The sequence below is a fragment of the Peromyscus maniculatus genome, chromosome 12 (assembly GCF_049852395.1).
Source record: "Peromyscus maniculatus bairdii isolate BWxNUB_F1_BW_parent chromosome 12, HU_Pman_BW_mat_3.1, whole genome shotgun sequence".
In the NCBI taxonomy this organism is placed as follows: Eukaryota; Metazoa; Chordata; class Mammalia; order Rodentia; family Cricetidae; genus Peromyscus; species Peromyscus maniculatus.
The window spans coordinates 54,207,726-54,222,527 of NC_134863.1; the positions used below are offsets into that span (position 1 = coordinate 54,207,726).

General features: G+C 35.3%; 1 protein-coding gene across 3 annotated transcripts in view; it reads right to left on the minus strand.

Annotated features, from left to right (window-relative positions):
* Positions 1 to 14,802, minus strand: part of Csnk2a2ip (casein kinase 2 subunit alpha' interacting protein) — a 171,525-nt gene that overhangs the window by 5,627 nt on the left and 151,096 nt on the right. For 2 of the 3 annotated variants that reach the window (XR_013043793.1, XR_013043792.1), the window contains exons 4-5: positions 11,703 to 11,822; positions 11,355 to 11,489 (exon numbers count right to left, since the gene is read on the minus strand). The gene's annotated coding sequence lies outside the window, so the exon portion shown is untranslated. Of the gene's footprint in view, positions 1 to 9,325; positions 9,521 to 11,354; positions 11,490 to 11,702; positions 11,823 to 12,561; positions 12,696 to 14,802 lie in introns of those variants that run through there. The other variant, XR_013043791.1, reaches the window with a different exon arrangement.

Here is a 14,802-nt window from a genome sequence, read left to right on the forward strand (position 1 = left end):
CCATGGAGATTTTTAGACAAATTATTTCACGGCAGAGCCACAGGTATTTGAATTCAGTAAAGGCACCATATTACTGAATATGATTATCAGGACAGTAGTGATAAAGAGTCATCCTTGCCAGGGAATTATTACAATCAGATACTATGAGACACTCCCCCTACTCAGTAGTTACAGGAGTTTGTGTGACACTCATACTTTCTGTGCGTCATACTCTTGTTTATCAAGATACCATACACTCAGTACATTGAAGAGTTGATACTACAATTTTAAAATACCTATAAAGTGATTCAAGTATTTCCAAAGCCATAGGACCACCCACACATATTCACCAGATAAATTATTTCATATGCTTACATATTTTCTTCAACAAGTCATCCATTTTTAAAATACACCTTAAATCCAAATAATGATATACTAAGTGAACACATACATTTCTTTAAACAATCTTCTAATTGTTCTTTTAATTTACAGTAGGTAGAATAATCTCTAATCTTACTTTTTTAGGTATATAGATTGGAAACATGTCTTATCCTCCTGAAATCTGTGGATTCTGTGATATTTGAATGTAAACATGAAATAATTCTCACTCAAATTTCCTTATTATGAGTTATATGTAATATATTTCTGAAGCACTGATTTTCTAAAGCAACCTTTTTTCACTCAGAACTCATAGCATTTTAGACAACATTAAAATTCCATTATTTTCCTCAATTCATGTCAATAATAGGTAAGGCAATTAATCCATCTTTGTTCTAATTCTTTTACTGAAAGTGTTTCTCCATTTCTGTTGTATTCTCACTTTTCATAAATCCATATTTTATTTTATCTATTGTCCTCACTGTTTTCTGAATCTTTTCAACATATTTCTATGGCTAAAAAGTAGAAAATGCCTAAGATTCATTATTTTGTGAAATATTGATTGACGGTATTTACATTGCATTCACAATATGGGAGAAGTGTGCCATTATCTTGTTTCTGTTTTTTAAAAATAAACAACAGGAAAAAAAGGATCACAATCTAGGGAGAGTTTGTAGACAAAGCACCAACTCCTTCATTTGGTGTTTATTTTTACAATTGACACTGATCAGTTGACATAAAATACTGACCAGAAATTATCTGAGTCAAAGTTCTATAACTATAAACTTTATATTTTAAAGTTATCAATCTCAGTATAATTTTAGAAACCACATGATCATCTCATTAGATGCAGAAAATACCTTTGACAAAAATTAACAGCTCTTCATTATGAAAGTTCTGGAAAGAATAGGGATATAACGGACAAACCTCAACACAATAAAGGCAATCTATAGAAAACCCAGAGAGGACATTATTCTAAGTGGGGAAAAATTCTGAGCATTTCCATAAAATCAAGTATAAGACAAGGATGCCAGCTCATTCCATAGTTGTTCATTATAGTGCCTGAAATCTTAGCTAGAACTATAAAACAACTGAAGGGAATACAAATAACGAAGGAGGAAATAGTCAAATAGTCAATGTATCCTTATTTGAAGATGATATAGCTTTACGCATAAAAGACCCTAATGAATCTAAAAGGAAACCTCTACAGTTGATAAACACTTTTAGAAAAGAATCAGGGTACAAAATAAACACAAATATCAGTAGCCTTCCTGTATATCTACATGACAAAGATACAGAGAATGAAATAATGGAAAGAGCACCTCTCACAATAGCTTCCAAAAATACCCTGGCATAACTCTAACACTGAAGTGAAAGTGTTGTATAATAAAATCTTTCAGACATGGAAGAAATATATTGAAGAAGACATCAGAAGATAGAAAAGCCTTGGCTGGGCGGTGGTGGTGCACACTTTTAATCCCAGCACTCAAGAGGCAGAGCCAGGCAGATCTCTGTGAGTACAAGGCCAGCCTGGTGTACAGAGCAAGATCCAGGACAGGCACAAAAACTACATGGAGAAACCCTGCCTCAACGTCCCCAAAAAAGATAGAAAAGCCTCCCATGCTCATGGATCGGCATGATTAATACTGCAAAATTGATCATTCTACCCAAAGCAATCTACAGATTCAATGCAATCACCACCAAAATTCTGGTAGAATTCTTAGCAGAAACTGAAAACATAATCTTGAACTTCACATGGAAACACACACACACACACACACACACACACACACACACACACACACATCAACATACCTTAAACAATCCTAAACAATAAGAGATCTGCTAGAGATGTCACCACCCAGATTTCAAGTAGCACTATACAGGCATTGTAATAAAAACATCAGGATATTGGCCAAATACAGATGTGTTGATCAATGGAATAAAGACCCAGACATAGTTCCACACACCTACAGATACTTGAGGTTTTACAAAGAAGCCAAGAATTCACACAGGAAAACATATTTAGCAAATGTTGATGATCAAACTGGACAGCTACATACAAAAAAAAATGAAAATAGTTTTAGAATTTCATGTTGAGACAAGTATTATGACAACTGGTTTTCAAGTCAGCTTAGTATTGAATCAGAGATACAGTTTCAACAAACCTAAAATAATTTGGGATTGTATATTTCCCATAATAGGGCTTGCTGACTCAGCCTTGATTCCATGTTTATCATGAATTCCACCCAGTGCTTCTCTGCCTCAATTCATTCAACAAGGAATGTGAACAATTATCATGCCCATCATTGTGATCTGACATACAAGCTCCAGGTTAATTTTTTCTATTAAGGAATTTTTTTTATTCATTTTACATACCAACCACAGATCCCCATCCCTTCCTTTCTCCCACCCCTCTAGCCTTCCCTTGCCCCAACCCACCCCTCATTCCCTCCTCCAACAAGATAGAGCTTCCCATGGGAGGTCATCAGAGCCTGGTACATTCAGATGAGGCAGGTTCAAGCCCCTCCCCCTGCATCAAGGCTGTACAAGGTGTACCACCATAGGTAGTCCAGGTTAATTTTTAATAATCAGCAAAAACTCTTAGTAAGTAAAAAATAATTATGCCAAGCATTTAAATAATTAGTTACACCATTAGTGAATGCAAATCATGGATTGCTACTACATGCCTGATTTAATGTACTTAATACTTCCTCTCATTTGACTATACCATAATTAGATATCTTTTTGTATTTCCTTTTTGTGTAAGTTCTATATTCAAATGTCAACCGACAAATACTTATTTATGGCTCCTTTTATATCTGCACCATTCATAATTTACACTCTCAGTAGGCACATTCTACACATTTACATCCACAGCAAATAATTTGACTATGTGATTCATAAACATATTTTCAGAAGGAAGATATGATTCAAGATCTAGTATATGAAAATATCCTGTCAAATATGGGGGTGACAATGATGATAACATTTTTTTGTCACGAAAGATGTTTTCCTGATCACTGCAACTAGTAGGGACAAGATTTTGGTGGCCTGATTTGGTGCTTGGTCCTAGGTAACAGAGTCTCTAGGGGTCCCTTTTCCTTTTTCTGTTTAATTGAGGCAAAGATGCATCTCAGGCACCAGCTGATATTCATGCAGTTGATTCTACAGAAATTTGGCAGGTACAAAGCACACCTGGCCAATGGTACAGGCCATGCTGTCAAAGATAAGATGACAAGCTGACCAGAAGCGTCTCCACTCAGAGCCCAGTCTCACAATTTGGGAGACTGGTCTATATTTTCCTACTTGTATTCAGTTCTGAGCGGCAACTCATGTTTCTTTCACAAACAGTTTGAGCTATTCTTATAGGGTTAGCTGTGTCTCAAGGCTGAGAAAAGTGCTTGCTTATAGCGCAACTGGAGATTTCAGATCCAAGTAGGGCAGAAAAATTATAATTGCCAGGCTAGAATTGGGAATGCTTAAGACAAGAAACATTTTTCCACAAGTCCATGAAATGTCTCAGTGACCCTATGGCTAGTATCTCCCTAACATGTCCTTATAGAGTACTACATGGATATAGATAGAAAACATGTGCATTATTAAGTTTTGCTAGCATATAAATATCTGTAGGATAAACTAAATTTACATTGTCCTCTTCAGAAGCAAGAGGAATGACTCTGGATCGTGTAGTCTGGCAAGAGGCAACAGGGAACTCATGGCACTGTAGTTTCCTGAATAGGAAAATATATACTGCTAATTTAACTAGAAAAACAGACCATTGCACATGCAGTAGTATAGGCCAAATATGTTTCTTGGTAACTGGGTTTCTCCTGAAAACGTGAGCACTTTCATCTTACTAGGATGCAATCTGACATTTCCTCCAGGTCATGCAAATTGTCTCTAGTCCCATACTGTTGTCCTCTCTGTTTCTACAAGGGTTGGTCATTTTCTCAATCACGAATCCTCTTAGTCTCCATAGATTAGCCACGGAATTGTTTAAACTAATTATACACATTTGCTTAAAAATTAAGTTCTTGCCGGGTGGTGGTGGTGCACGCCTTTAATCCCAGCACTCGGGAGGCAGAGCAAGGCGAATCTCTGTGAGTTCGAGGCCAGCCTGGGCTACCAAGTGAGTTCCAGGAAAGGCGCAAAGCTACACAGAGAAACCCTGTCTCAAAAAACCAAAAAAAAAAAAAAAATTAAGTTCTTAATGATAGTTTTGTTGAGATCACCTCTATTGATAAACCCAAAATGACCATTGCCTCCAACTCCAAAGGGTTCCTTGTGTCTAACCTGAGTTCTCAAAATGAAAACAAATGGAAGTATTATGTGCCATACCTCCCTGTTATGTTTATTTTCTGTGATGCTGTAGAGATGTGTGGATTCTGTGGAGGAAAAAACACATAAAAATAATGAAAATGACATTTCATTGAGTAGAAACATGAGTTTCATTGATATATGCCTATACATCTGGTGGAGAAAGATATAGAGTGGGATTTCTTTGATGATATAGTACCAAGCTTACCTTGGCTACCCTTAGAATGCTTGAATAACACAAAGCTTCTAAGACTGATGAATCTGAGACCTGATGAGATATTTTTTTCCTTCCTCTGTCTTCACCCTTGCCAGCATTCTGCTAGAAATAATTAACCTTGTTCTAGAAAACATACATGAACAGCTTACCAACAACTGCCAGAAGACATCTTGAAAGGCACTCCAGTATATTCAGCTTGGAAATACCTTGTTATATAGCCCCAATTACCTTTAAATACAACTTTTGAGTTTTGAAAAAAATTCTTTCAAAATACAGCAACAATTTGCATTATTTTGAATATTTGCTTTTAACCAGTAACATGCTACAAGGAATAGGTTTTTAAAAAAGTCTTTACTACTTTGTTAAAAAGAAAAGTCTACTAATTTGACTTAATTTGTGGCTATGTAGAAATTTCCCCCTGCTAAGGCATGAGCTTGCTTTCATTTCACTGTACTGGGAATCTTTAATTGAAGTCATCGCTGTTTCCTCACTTTCTATGTGTAGACAAGTTGTCAAGCCTTCCAGAGGGCCATTGTTCTTCCACACCCATCTTCTGGATCTGGCATGCTTTGACAATCATTTGGAAGAATAGTGCGATTATAAAATGTCCTGTTCTTTAGAGGAAGTTAAAAACTAGGCAGAGGTACAATATTTTTGACAACTGTTGGTGTTTTTTCATTATATTTTCCTGCTTGACATCACTTCTAGCATTTTGTTTCTTTTCTTAAGAACCATTAGAATAATAGCGCCGTCTGTAGAGCCAACCAAAACAGAACTGAAGTGCTGAGCATGTGAAATCATGGCTGTGGGTAGTGCCGTCCTAATCATTAACGCTCAACCACAAAGAGTAAAATTTATACCTGTGTTCCTGTGCTCCAGCATGATGTCCGCCTCATTTTCACCATGGCCAGAAAGCTAGTCTAAGGAAGGAAATGGGCCATCCACTAGACTTTTCAGTAAAACAGAACAAAACCCAATACCCAATCAGAATATTTTTAGAAATAAATGTTCCTCTTTTCTCTAAAATATACATATTTCCACTGTGCTTATGAATCATGTTGCTTATCATGGAAACATGAACAAAAAGACTCTAATTCCAGAGGTTATATGTGACTCTTTGGTTGATTAAATAATGAAAGACAGACAACTGGTCTTCCCTACCTCAGGACTTCAGCATTTGCTGCTCCCCGCACCTGAAAAACTCCTTCCTGAGCTCTGTGCTGCTCTTGTTTCCCATATATAGTGATTGTGTGCTGTCTGTCTGAAAAGGCTCCCAGGACTATGATATAAATACCTTTTTCTTCCCACCTGTTTCTGCTTTCCTGCAATACTGACTTATTTTCTTCACATTGTTTCCCATTTGATATTTATGTACCTTTCTATGTATGCATCCATGTTCTATCTGTGGTAAAGTGCTACTTCCATGAAGAATGATGATCTTTTCTCCACTGTAATACCAGTGCCCAAGATACAACCTAATGTTTCTTCTTAAATGACTAACTGACTAAATGAAGATGACCAGGCCCTGAGTACACATTCATATTTCAAAGGAGCCTATGACTAGGTGTCAGTTATTCTATTCTACTTAAAAGGTGGCCTTTTTCCTCTCCAAGTCCACAAACACATAAAACCATGAATTACGTTCATTTTCCCAGCATTGAAAACATCAGTGATCTTATCAAGTTTCCAATATTCAACACTCTCTCTACTACACACCCCATTACAACTATAGATATCCCAGTCATCGTTTAACTTTCAGATTAAAAAATATTTCTTTCCTCCAAATCTCTAGTTTTCCAGGTGTAATGAGCCAGTTGTTTCCTCTCAATGGCTGTGACTGTATTCTTCTTATAATCCTTATTTACTTTACTTTTTATACCAGACTGTCCCTAACTAGAGTGGTTAAAAATAAGTTAATCTATGTTCTCTTTACTACTCCAGAGGTGGTGGGACCTGGGAGAATGGAACCAAGAAATAAGGAAAACTAATGTCTCATGCAACAGCTAACTTTATCTAAAACATCAGACAATTTATACTCTATATACTCTGGGGGTTAAGGGGAATCACATGAGTAAAGTATACAATCACAAGGGCAAGCCACATGCAGAAGAAAAAAAAAACATACTTTTACACAGAGTCATGTAAACAAATAACAATCGCCATTTATAATGGATAATCTGAAGTAAATTCACTCTCATCCACTATGTCTGGGATGGGCATGAAAACATAATCTGAGAACACTTCTGTATTTTTGAAGAAACTGAGGTCACTTTGTCTTAGTTTCTTGGAGTTTCTCAAAAGCACTCAGAAATCTCCCACACACGACTCCATTCTTAGAGCATATTCTTACAATCTCCTAACAACATGCAGCATCCCATGCTTAAGGTACAGAAATAATTTTGTCTTATGAAAAAAAGAATAAGTGAATCTACTAAATGCATTCAGTCAATTTCCACAAAAATACTAAGAGGAATTGATGATAAAAAGCATTTAAAATTATATTTAATTAATCTGATCCACCTTTTAAAAACTTAGGGTCTACTTATATTGGCCAGCTTTGCAGACTAAGAAACAAACCTACAAGATCATTTTCCCGGCAAATATTTTTACCCATGAATGAATTTCTAGAATTGAATAGTTAAGACTTTCAGCAGAAAAGGCTGTATAGTTTGCAGACATTGACTACCTGACATTTCTGTATCTGTCATGACTCAATTGTGTTAGGAGATGTTGGCTCTAATGTGTGTTGTCCATGGCTTGTCATCTCATTCTTTTACTAATGTAGGCACTCAGTATCTAGGACAGGAATCCATTTCAAACATATGTCATAAATATCTGTGTATATGGCCTAGTGATTACCAGCACACTTTAAGAAAGAAGCTGTGGTGGTGTCTTTTCATCCAGGTCTTTGTTGCTAAAGGTATTGCCTGAAGGATGCCAGTCAGTGAGTATCATTACTGCCAGCATCCTGAAAAGGAATTCAATCAGGGCTCTGTGGTCATTTCTTAACATTAGCAGGAGGCAGCACACATTGATGCAGAAATCTATTCCAAAGTGAGGCTGCTGACAGCTAAACTTCAAGAAGGCGAAGCCTTTACAAATGGCCAGAGATGTATTGTGCTGACAGCAGGCACTATTGACTTTCCCCAGAACAATCCCTTGCCAAGGACTCTGTGGAGGCTAGAGGAGCCTTGCAGGGGGGTGCAGGGAGGGGAGAGCTGGTTTGTCTCAGAAACTACCTGCTGCCAGTCAGTTTGGCATCATTTAAGGCAGCAGGTGCTCCACAGGATAAAAATGAAAGATCATGAGAGGATTTTTTTTCTTTTCCTTTCTGTTTTTGACAACTCACTGATAGTCAGACTTGGTTGAGATGAAAGTCCAGTTTATGTTGACAAGATAGTTTTTCCTCCTAGCTATTAACCCAGTCAATGGCCTGTGGTTGATTAGGGACAGGGACACGTAGAAATTTAACTTTCTCTAGCTTGACTCCCCATTTTTTATTCTGCACATGAAAGCTGTACTTGAATAGAAAAAAAAAATACATGCCAGCGTTTTAAACACAGACCCTCCCCTCAAAATTACCATGCTAGTGTGCTGTGTTTGTTTTGATTTTTACAAGCTGTCCCTTTCAATGTCTCTGATCTGCAGAAAGACAGACTCTGCATAATGTTGCCATGATATATTACCCAAGCTGAGTAACCTGAAGATGAGGTCAGATCACCAAATGCAGTTTTTGTATTTACCGTTAAGTTACCTATATGGAAAAAAAATCTGTACACAGTGCCAAAATTTCACAACTAAACTCTGTGATAATACAGCACCATGTTGTATCTAATGAAGTAGTCAAATGCCATGCCTAAGTGTGCAGAACTTACAAGAAAGTCCCTAGAAAACACTAAAGCTGATGGAATAATAAATAATAGCATTATAACCCTAGGCACATTTGATAAATATACACGAGTAATGTAAGTTAAAAAATAAAATGAGCAATGTATATATCTATATTAAGTAGTGAATTAAAGTCAAAGCTGTCCTTTTTACTACCAAAGAAGAAAAGCACTAAAATATCCCTGTTAAAAGTAGAATAATGAGTGAAAAACATAAGGAGACACATGCTGTGTAAAATCGAAAAAGATCACATTCAAATAAATCTTCTCTCTTAATTTAATTACATTCTCGTGTGCATCTATAATTACTGTGAATAAAATAAGAAACCTCACATCCTGAAACTTTAAACACTTCTAAATACCACATCATTATAAAGTGAAACACAGTACAACATCCTACATTACTAAGTTCCTAATACTTGTGTTTGGGTCACATAATCCTTGCTTACCACTTCACGTGACAGTATTTTGGTAATATGGCTATTTATATGGAGGAAAGAGATTAAAAATAGAAAAATAATATTCAGTCATTTCCTTATCAGGGTTGATGAAAATTCGGTCCTTTCATTCAAGAGTTTGAAAAAAATTGTTTTCTTTACAGGTCATTGGTAATAACATAACCAGAATTGGTCTGGCTTGGTAAGTATATAAAGCAGGGAGTTCCCACACACAACTCAGCCTTTGTTACACAGCTAAAAGATGATGTTCTAGAAAGTTCAAGATTTGCAGAATCCCCATCCTAAAAGAAAAAAAAAATGTGTGTCAGGGTTTTAGTTACCAATGATTATCACCAGAAATATTTTTAGCAAAATAATTAATAAATCAGAAATATTCTACACACACACACACACACACACACACACACACACACACACACACACACTTAGCCAGATATGCATGGTACCAAATTCTTCACCCTATTGGCTATCAGGAGATTTGTGACATCACTCTGTCTGTCTGTATGCACTGACAATGTTGAAGCATGGTTGAGCTATCTGCTGCTTCAGCTCTAAGTTAGATGGCTCAAGGATCGTGACAAAGAATTTGGCTAATTATGAAACCTGGTGAGGAAGTCATTTTGTGCTGTTTCGTTCTGCTTTTTGATTGGTGTTTTTGAAAGACAATTTACATGCCATCAAACACGCCCTTTTAAAGTATGTATTCATTTGTTTTTCAGTATAGACAGCACTTAATTTGAACACTGTCACAGCTCTGGAAGGAACCTGCATACCCTGTAAGCATGACTCCATTTTCTGATTTTATAGGTTTTCTATTTCACATACTTCTTCTAAATGAAATTATACACTTTGCAACTGACATTACCTTGTAATTGTATATGCATATAATATATATATATATGTATATGTAATTTTGAGTATCTGTTAAAAGAAGTTAAGATTTAAAGTGGAGAGAGAAAAAACACAGTATATAAAAAAGTCTCATTTGCTGTAGAGATAGTGATTCCAAATGTTGGATTCCAAATGATGAGGAAAATGGCACAGAACTTTCCAACTCTATAGAAGTACCCACAACCCTCGGGACTATAGAGACTAACCTATTGTCTCCATACTCATTCAGTTTTGAAACTCTTACTTCAGAATAGAGTAACATTCACTTGTGAATTGTTAACTTTTGATAATTAAATGACATAAAACATAACCAGGGTAATAATTACAAAGACACACAACTGAAATTTTTAATGCTTTATCCAGGTCTTCCTCAGAAACACCACAAAAGGGATGGAAGCAATCTGTTTTATAAATACAACTCTGATCATTATTTTCAGTTACCTTGTGGAATTAAGCATGTATCCATTATATAATACTATTTTATGTGTTATATTTATGTTTTCTGTTATTATTAAAGAACTAACATTACTCTAGGTTAAGGGTCTGCATTTATGGGTTTCAACTCAATCAAGCCATCAATAAAGTGTTATTGGCCTATAGTCAGTCTTGTTCATTTACATATGGTTGCTTCTGCATGAGGGTAAGCAAGCCGAGTTGTAACAATGGCCCCTATGACCTGTGAATCCTAAAATATTTACCATATGACCTTTCAGAGAATAATGTTTAGTGAGAAAGAAATACAAATGATGTAAAATGCCTTTCCCCATGGACTCCAATCAATTTAAATAAGTGAAGAGAGCTAAGTGAATAATTAGTTGAGAGTTTTCATTAGGGAAAGTCATTAAGTAACTGCATAGTAAATTGTACTTTAGTCTAAGAAATTATTGGATTATTGACTATTAACAGATTTTGCAAGGTTTACATTTTCAAAACACCTAAAATACATTTTAAAAGCAGAGTTAAATAATATAGTGTTAATCAAAATCAAACAATATTGATAATTAAAATATGCCACGTGGTGGTTTGTTATTTACCACCATGATTATACTTCTATGTTAATGCAATTGTTTGCAAAAGCATAGATTACCATTTTCTACTCCAGCTAAATTAGTATGTGGTTAGCTTAATGCACATTGACTTATCTAAGAAGAAATCAAATATCCTAAGTCAATTATTTGCATAAGTGAATTGTTTCAGTTATTTCTCTTTAAAATTTATCCTTACCTCCTTCTCTTGGCCCAGTTAGAATTCATTGCATTTTCAAGCCTTGTTTTCAAATAAAAACATAATGAACCCATCAAAATCACTGATATCTATTTGCACAGAGCATGTGCATGTGACAGTAGCTCTCATTTATTTCTGAAAGACAATATTTGCATATTTTTATTTATATTTGAAAATTCATATGCACTTCTCCACTAAGTATTTATTACAGCCTTCATATTTCAAATTCACTAATTTGTATATCGTTATTAATATTATTTTATTTTACTGCTTCTCCAAAATAATTCCTACATATTGTGTCTCATTAGGACTACATTTAATACAATTTTCCAACCAGGTCATACTTACCAATTGATTTCTTTGTTTTAGGAAGTGTTAAGGAGAGTTGGGCTTAACTTCGATAGAAATGAAAATTTCTCAATAATTATTAATGTATTAATAGCCAATTTCTCATGCCTTTAGTGTTTTCTGTTCAATTAAAAAAATTGAAATATCAGTTAAACAGTGTTAATCATTGTGATTTATGTCTACAATTCTTTGGAAGCAAAATTTTGACTACATTAAAATAAAAATACATTAATTTAATTTAAAATGGACTACTGTTGATCTTTTCTTATTTTAGACATGTTGATGCAAACCAGAGTCATTTTGGAAGAAGAAAGCTCATTTGAGAAAATTTTCCCACTGGCATAGCCTGTAGACCAGCCTATGGTGCATTTTTTTTTTATTAATGCACGGTTTGAGAGGGCCCAGTTCACAGTGGGTAGTGCCACCCCTGGACTATTAGTCTTGGGTGCTATAAAAAATTAATCTGAGCAAGCCATGAAGAACAACCCAGTAAGCAGCATTTTTGGTGACTTCTTCAGTAATTCCTTCCTCTAGAAGGTGCCTGCATTGAGTTCCTGTCTGATTTCCTTAAATAATGGACTGTGATGTGGAACTCTAAGTTGAAAGAAACACTTTCTTCCACAAATTAATTTGGTCATGTTTCATCACAGCAATAGAAACATGAATTAAAAGAGCTGCTGCAAAAGGTATTTTGGTATTTTAATGGCCACCCCCAATGTGCCCATAATTGCATCTGTTATTTAGAACATGGTAGTTCAATTATAATGCTACTACCATTTGTAATTGAAGGAACTTTTTTATTCGTTGTCATCATAAAGATAAAATATCAAAAGAAGAAAGATGAAAAATTATTAAACACCTGTGTCAGACGCTGATATATGACACAGAAATGTCCTCAGCTTTTCCCACTTTTTGGCACTACAGTCGATGTATCATCATGTAAATCACAATGCCACAGCTAAGGGGTATCTTTGTTGTAAATTATCTCTAGTCCTAATTTGAAAAAAAAATGACATAGTTACTAAACAATGTTCTGCTAAATGGGGACCATGTACACCTGGAAAATTATAGTCTTGATTATAATTCAAACTGCAGATTCTCCAATATTAATAGGGTAAAATGATCAATAGCCTTTCCCATCACTAACATATTCAAAGCCCAAGCACATGACATGTGTTCTTTGCAAGCTTAGACCTGGGAGATCTCTCTTAAGTGATGACAAATAGAGACACCTGGATCACATGTCAACATGAGCCTTTAACTGCTAGCCCTTACCTCTTTCTTACCTTCTGTCTAAACCTGGCACATTCTGAGAGAATTACTTCTTGCCACTATAAAGGCTTGGGTATTCTCAATCATATAAAACCTATTTCCTTGTCAATTCTTAGTCCTACAACATTTAAAAAAAATCTCCATCAACCCTCAGAATAAATAGCTGTTGCTCTCTGACAAGAATGAAGACTTTCCTGAGCTACCATATCAACCACGTGAAGGAAAAACATGCCCTGTTTGTGCTATCCATAGTATTGAGCAACCTTTCAGAAAGATAGCCACCTGAGCAAATATGTCAACAGCCAAATCTCAAGAATAGTTTAAACATGTCAATCTAACTTTCTTATTGTAGTACACTCTTAAGTTCCTTGGTATAATTATCCTTTGGTGTAATTATCACTTTAAAAATAATGGAATGTAAGTTCAGAAAAATGTGTCATGAGGTCTGTATCAGTCAAATCATTTGAAGAGGTAAGATTCAAAATCAGGTTCCTTTGAATTTAATGTCTTTAACTATTTCAGTCTTCAAAAAATATATCATTATGCATCCTGCACATATGTATAACATTTTATAGTATTTAAACATACATAGAGAATTTCATAGCTACTATAAATAATAATGAATTTCTTATATATTATGAATTTCTTTATATATAAAGAGAAAAATCTTTCTTCTCCCTCTCACCAACTAACTTCCTTGTGTGTAAGAGAGAGAGAATGAGAGAAAGATTCTCATTTGCAGCAAGATGAGAGGCTGACAAGAAATAGGTACAGGGAAAAAGGAGAAAATATACAGAATTATAGATTGACTCAGTCCCTTCAATCTAATGCATGACTTATGCAAGAGTTTGAGTCAATACTTGAAATTCTTCATTAGCATTGCTATTATGTCGTAAGTTTACAACATCAAGAACTGTTTTAATAAAGAGTGTTTGACCTGGTTAAGTATATGAAGTGTTCAATAGCAGGATGTATTATTTTTATCTTTTGTTTCTTTTTGAAGATGAGGTCTCATATAAGCTTATATTGCCTTGAACTCCTGACCTCCCTGCCTCCACCTCCCACGTACCAGGATTGCAGGCATACACTAGCTACATACCTAAAATCGGGACAGCCTTTAGAAAACATGAAATTTCTATAAAATCAATTACTTAATAAAATGAAAGAGCATAATGTATTTAAAATATCTTTAAATCCAGTAGAATAAAATTATCAGAAAGAATTTTATAGTTTTTTTTTATCAGACCCCCCAGTAACATTCCATCACCACACAGGTTAGTATGACTTCATGTTTCAAGTCAACCTCCTCACTATAGCCATTAAGGACTGTGTACATTACATCATGTGTGCAGGTGGGTGGAATCTGTCATAATGGTGCCACATGTTAGAGAGGAATCAAGTCCTACACTGACTTTGCATATGCGAGACTTGACAGGTCCAGTTTCCAATTATTCCTTGTGATTCCTGTGGACAAATAATGTAAACTATCTTCCATTCAAATCTCTAACCAGAAGAGTTCATCACTCAGAGGATGTTGACCACTGGCACAAAATCGGCAAGTGTGATGTCTAACTAACACATTGCCAATGCTCTTTCCTTCCAAAAGCTATGTTGAAAAACACATTCATATTTGGGCAGCTCTGTTCTTCTCATGGACTTTGGTTCAGAGTCCTGTAATTATACTTGACCTTAAGAACGTCAAATTTTTCTACCCCTTTAATACTTCATTAAAACAACAGCAACCAAAAAGAAAGCCAGAAAATTGTCCTAAAAAAACTAGGGAAGGGTTTTTTACGAATTAGAGAAAAATAAAAATGGGAAATTTTAA